The sequence below is a fragment of the Rhinopithecus bieti genome, unplaced genomic scaffold, assembly GCF_001698545.2.
Source record: "Rhinopithecus bieti isolate Rb0 unplaced genomic scaffold, ASM169854v2 scaffold_4806, whole genome shotgun sequence".
NCBI classification, from domain to species: Eukaryota; Metazoa; Chordata; class Mammalia; order Primates; family Cercopithecidae; genus Rhinopithecus; species Rhinopithecus bieti.
Genome location: NW_016804514.1, coordinates 133,397 through 140,388, shown reverse-complemented (window position 1 = coordinate 140,388; position 6,992 = coordinate 133,397).

Below are 6,992 nucleotides of genomic sequence, written 5' to 3'. Positions count from 1 at the left end.
TGAGGACAATATTGAATTAGCAAATCTCAGCACCAAGAAACTAGAAAACTAGTAATTCTTTGAATACAATTAAAAGCATAAGAAAATATTTAAAATAAAAGTTAAGTCAGGACCATATTTTGACTAGAAATGCTTCTTCTATGCTCACATTCCATAAAGATAAAAAGCTCTTAACTTTTCAAAATATTTTCTGATGGCAAGAGGGAAAAAAAATAGAGGAGATACTGCAGAATGATACTTTTATAGGAAGGATTTGATTTTCACATTTCTATGAGGGAAAACCAATGCTGCATTTTTATTAAAAGAATGACTTTTAGAGGCCGGGCATGAAGACGCATGTCTGTAACCCCAGCACTTTGGAAGGCAGAGGTGGGAGGATCGCTTGAGCCCAGGGGAGGAAAAGGAAAGGAAAAGGAAAGGAAAAGNAGTAACTATATAATCTAGTTATTTTATACCCTATATTAGGAAAACAGGAACTTTTCTCCAGAAAAAAAAAAAAAAAACACTTTCCATGTCTAATTATGGTAAGCAAGGCAGAGATAATCACAGTCAATGTGATAAGTGACAGGAGTTCGTATTTACTTGGCACGCCATCTGCTAATTCTCTTTCCCTAGAGATTTCTTGCTGATTTTTTCCTCATTTCCTTGTGAAACTCCCCAACTATATATCTACACTATCCCCCCTCCAACCTCTACTTTTTGTGTTCTTACTGCTGCTGAAGGGAGGTTGCCTAAAGTTGCGCCAATCAATCTTATCTCTACTCAGCAGAAAAAGACAGCTCAACAAAGCTTGCTGCTGACTTGTTAAATGTGATCCACAATTGGCTTGTTTTCTGATAAATTTCTTATTTGTCAGGGCCTTTGTCAGACATTTTGTATTTATAGCCTCTGGGGTGATCAATTCTAATACAGTGTTTTATGCTGAATTTTGAATCCAGAGTACTCCTGGCATTTACTTGCACCCAGCATTGTCCAGTAAGGAAGCTCACCCTTGTGGCTTTTTTTTTTTTTTTTTTAAGGAGAAGAGGAAGAAGAGCGACAGTTTCATATGTACTTACATTACCAAAGGCAACCTCTTAAAATAATGCACCACTCCGCACCTGTGTCACCTTTTCTATTTGTTATTAGACAATAATCTAATCATGCAGAGTGTCTCCTTTGGGGAATCTGAAGAGTATAAAATGAACTCTGTCACTTATTTTTAAAATGTGCATTAAGAACCTACAAGTGGCCAGGTGTGGTGGCTCACTGCTATAATCCCAGCACTTTGGGAGGCTGAGACAGGTGGATAACGAGGTCAAGAAATCGAGACCGTCCTGGCCAACATGGTGAAACCCGGTCTCTATTAAAAATACAAAAATTAGCTGGGCATGGTAGTGCGCCTGTAGTCCCAGCTACTTGGAAGGCTGAGGCAGGAGAATAGCTTGAACCTGTGAGATGGAGCTTGCAGTGAGCCGAGATCGCGCCACTGCACTTCAGCCTAGCGATAGAGCGAGATTTTGTCTATTAAAAAAAAAAAAAAAAAGAACCTACGAGTAATAATAAACTATTTAAGCTCATGATTTGAAAAAATAATACATAAGGTAAATCATATATTCTAATTCCTATGTAATCCACACAGTACCCATGTCAACTCTCATCAAGAACTCATCTATCTCACACTGTAAGAACAGTTTTTAAAAAGGTCAAATGTATCCTTATATGAGGTATAAAGTAGATTAATAAAGGCCCCTGCCAAACTAGGGTACTGTGACATATTTCAAAGCAAACAAAGCCTTTCTTCAGTTCTAAATTTACTTTTCCTTGCTGGATTAATCAGTTTACTTAGTCTTGACTTCATTTGGCCTTTGCCATTAAGGAAATGGGAAAATGTTTGATTAAATATAAGACTACATAGTTATTACCTGGCAGTAGCTTGAAGATGACACTGGAATGTATAATAGAATGCACTAATCTTTCTTGCACAAACAATACATATCTTATAAAAATACATATTTTATGAATATATTATATATATTATATGTGGGTATATACACAAATATACATAGATTATATATATAATAAGTTCAACTAAAGGAATAAATGTTTATAAGAAAATGAAGATCAAAGATTCATGTCCACATGATCAGTGCACTAAACGTTGGAAATTAAGCCAGACTTTCCTAAAGACACTCTAAATATATCCTTAAATTTTAAAGATTGTTCTCTTAATTTCTTAAAATTTACTTTATGACACACCATTTTTTTCTTGACATTATTTTATAAACTAAAGCAATCTAATCATGTACCCTCTGCTGTTGTCTCTAGAAATGCATATACTTTGAATCTAACAAAAATTATTAAACATAGCTCTTAAACATCAGATATACTAAATAATTATTTGCACAATTGGTATTAAAACCTGTGGAGTGAATGCTGGCATTTTTGTCATTCATTTCATACAACATTTGCTTAACAAATTTTTACATTACTTTATGCCATATATTTTATAAGTGCTAAAGTGACTGAAGATAAATACTACTTTTTCCCTTAAGGAAATTCAGCATAAAGGAAAAAATTTTTAACNAGGGAAAAGGAAAAGAAAAAGGAAAGGAAAAAGGAAAGGAAAGGAAGGACTTCAAACTATGCACCAACTGAATTGAGTATCAAACTTAAAATCGACCTAGAACAGCAGTTACTTGCCATAGTTGCATTCTAGAACATGGTGGGAGCAATTTTAAAATGCTGGTTCCTGGGCCCCACTTCAGACTGACTGAATCTTGGAAGCAAGGGGTAGGTATTGGTATTTTTCAAAAGCTTCCCAGGTGATTCTACACAATCAGTCACTCCTTAAATCCTCTTAATAACTGAGCATCTAGGATAGCACAGCCATCTTCCAGAATATGAGTGAGAGGGCCCAAATCTGCATGGATTTAACACTTTGCAGAAATAGTGAAGGGAAGATATAGGGAATTCTGATGATCTCAAGTGCCTCCAAGCTTTATTTTATGTATTTCTAACAAATACCCCCAAAAAGAGAGGATTCTACTAGGGGTGGAATAAATAGCAATCACAGCTTAGCATGACCAGAAAAGATGGCATGGACTCAGCAACAGTCTCCTGAAGAAGCAGGATTTTCTGAGACTGCTTAAATACTTGAGCATCTCAGAAATACTCAGCAGTCTCCCTTTCATAAACACAAAAACTCACATTGAGGGAGAAAACATTCCAGAAATAGAATCCAAATTGAACAGGTCAGGAGGCCAAGGGTACAGTTACTGGATGTAAAATGTGCTGAGAAGGCAGATATCAGATCTGTGGACATTTCTACACAAAGAGGCCACAGTTTTAATACTTTGTGGTAACCATAGAAGAGAAAGTCCTTGAGCAAAAAACAGAGAAAGCTACCTTAACCTACCCACCCCCTGCACAGGAACCTACTTCTGAGAATAGAGGAAAACCCATCTGATTAGCCACGAAAAGAAGAACAGGCTAGCTATCCAACCTCATGAAATTATATCCTAAGAACTAAAGGAAAAAGCCCTGATTCATGTGTTAACAGATAATGAAAGAACAGCAACAAAATATAGTTGCAAAGTAGAAGAAAACTGTAACCTAATATTAAATATGAGATAAAATAAGAAAGTAGAAGTCATGAAATTAAAGAATAAATCAAAAATGAAAAAGATAAGGAAAAAACTTGCCTAAACAATAGACCATCATGAAAAGGGAATTGACGGAGCTCAGGAAATATTTAGGAGGAGAAAAAGAATAATGTCATTACTTAAATACTATTTAAGGTTTAAAAAGCCTAAATGGAATTCAATGATGTGAAAACTATTCCTCTTCTGTTAAAAATAATCTAGAAGATGGTCAGTAAATAGCCTGAGTCAGCGTTGGGGCCACGGATAGAACTTCTCAGTTTCTAGCTAATTTATAACAAAAAGTATATTATAACCCAATTGGAATCCATAAAATGCCTATATTGTGTAGCACTGGACACACCTCAAGCCAACAGTAATGAAATCAATAAAAATATTTTAATAGATCCCTGTATTAAGCTCTTATCACAAAGCTGTGCTAGATGTTTTACTTATTCCTCTCAATAACCCCATGTACAGAAAAAGAATCTCCATAAATATAATAAAGCTTGTATGTGTTGATCCTGTTTTTGGTTTTTATATCCCTCCAAAATGCATGGATAGATTTTTGCAACATTTAGTAGGGTATTTTAAGAATCATCCAGCTTAACATGAGAAATGTTAAGCATACATACATTTTATCTTGGACAGTCCTTCAAAGCCTGTGACAATAAGGGGAAAAGCCAGCCCTGGGGTATCTGTGGACAGAGAGATGCACTACTTGTATTAAGAGAGTGACACAAAGAAAACAAATGTGAGCTTCAGATATGAACCCAAAATCAAAAGTCACAAGGGACAGATCCTATCAAGTGAAGGCTGTAACTTGCAATTGAGTTGCTTCTCTGAGAGAGTATCCATCTAGTGTGTCCCAGGCTGAGTAGCCACAGCGATTTATCTATCCAAAGACGGTTAATGAATTGCTGATGGAAAGCCAGATAGGCCAGCCAGCAAATAAATGAAATTGGAGGAAGAAATGGCAACATGAACAGCAGTTCATGGCTGAGGTGTTCTAACAGCTGCTTCTCAAAATGTCTAATGATAACTGTGGCATCATCCATGTGCTTGTTAGAAATGCAGTTTCAGGCCCTGTCCCATCTCTGCTAAAGCCAACTGCATTTTTGTTGTTTGTTGGTTTTGAGACAGAGTCTCACTCTTTCGCCCAGGTTGGAGGCTCGACTCACTGCAAGCTCCACCTCCCGGGTTCACGACATTCTCCTGCCTCAGCCTTCCGAGTAGCTGGGCCTACAGGCACCCGCCACCACGCCCAGCTTTTTTTGTATTTTTAGTAGAGACGGGGTTTTACCGTGTTACCCAGGATGGTCTCGATCTCCTGATCTCCTGATTTGCCCGCCTCCGCCTCCCAAAGTTCTGGGATTACAGGCGTGAGCCACTGCGCCCAGCCAGCCAACTGCATTTTAACAAGATCCTCAGGTAATGCAGATATATGAAAGTTTGAGAAGCACTGTTCTAAAGAATATAGGTGATTATTTGCCTTTTTTGTACCAGAGTGGAGAATTTTGTAATAGTCAAAAATATTGCATGTTTATAACTTATTCATCCAGTAATTGTCCTTTTAACTGCTTACTCCATGCCATCATCCATGTGAGATGCTAGTAGTAAAGTGCTGAGAAAGGCAACCAAGATTTTTGTACTGATAGAGTTGACAATCTAGAAGGTGATAAAGAGATTAGTAAAGAAATTAAAAGAGTAATAAATGCTATGAACACCTGTATTAGGTGTTAAATAAATGTATAAAGGAAGAAACTAAGCTCAGTTTTGCTCACCTACATTTCAGAAAAATGTGGCTTACATAATGATTCTTGGTGGCTTCCAGGGCAATCCATTTGAAACAAACTTTACTTAAGTTAGCTGATATTAGTAGATTGGTTTTACATGTTTCACCCTCTCTCTCGACGTCTGCAAACATAATCAGAGGAGAAACCACAAGAAATTGGCACATTCCAGGCAACCATTGTGTGAGACTGCCATTCTAAGAAGAATGACTAGAAAAGCAATACAGGAACTAAAGGATTACCCACTGCTGGTGATAGAGGATGAAAAGAAAAATGACTCAGATAGCTTTCACAAATAGGTAGCTCAATAGCCTTCAGCAGCAGCACTTTTATACTGAAATTTCCTTTGGCAGAAGTATTTGCCAGCTGCACTTTGAATGGCATCCCAACTAATGTAACAGGCTGTGTGCTATATTGGCTCTCTCCATAAACACATGATTCTAGCAGGTCAAAGAACCACTGTGAAACTGAAAAAAAATCTGGGTTCACTGGTATTGTGTGTAAGCTTTAAAATATGACCTAAACCTTCAAGTAAGGAATCAGTGAAACAGTGATTACTTCAAATAAACATTTACAGCAATTATTTCTGTTAGATTACTTAACACAATGTAGAAAGACCTCAGAGACAGATTGTAATTTAAAGACCCACTCCATTTTTTGCCAACTGTGTGATACTGAGAAAGCTATTTGTCATCCCTGAGCATCAATTATGTCATATATATATATATATATATAATTATACATATATATAATTATACATATATATATATAATTATACATATATATATAATTATACATATATATATATATGCAATAATCCCTACCCCCGAAGACAGAAAAATTAGGTATTCCTAAAACCTAATTTATACAGCATGTTTAACCACTTTATTGAGGTATGACTGGCATGCAAAAGCTGCACATATTTAATATATACTACTACTTTGATGAGTTTGAAGATCATATATCTGTGGAACCATCACCACAATCTATGCTGTAAACATATCCATCACCTCTAAAAGTTGACTCCCACCATCTTTGTGTATGCGTGTGTTAACAACACTTATGAGATCTATCCTCTTAACAAAGTTTTAAGTATATAATACAATATTATTAACTATAGGCACTATGCTGTACTGTACATCTCTAGGGCTTATTCATCCTATGTAACTGAAACATTGTGACCTTTAACTAATACTTCCCTCCCCTCAGGCCCTGGCAACCACCATTCTACGCTCTGCTTCTATGAGTTTGACTATTTTAGATCCATCAGAGATGTAGTGTTATCTAGTGTTTGCCTTTCTATATCTTACTTCAGTTAGCAAAATGTCCTCCAGGTTCATCCATGTTGTCCCAAATAGTAATAGTTCCTATTTAAGGCTGAATAATATGCCATTACATGAATATACCACCTTTTCTTCATCAATCTGTCCATTGGTGGTCATTTATGTTGTTTCTATGTTTCAGTTATTGTGAATAATGTTTCAATGATCGTGGGAGTGCAGATATTTTTTCAAGATTATTTTCAAGATATATTTTCAAGATTTCAAGATTTTTTTTTTTTTTTTTTTTTTTTTTTTTT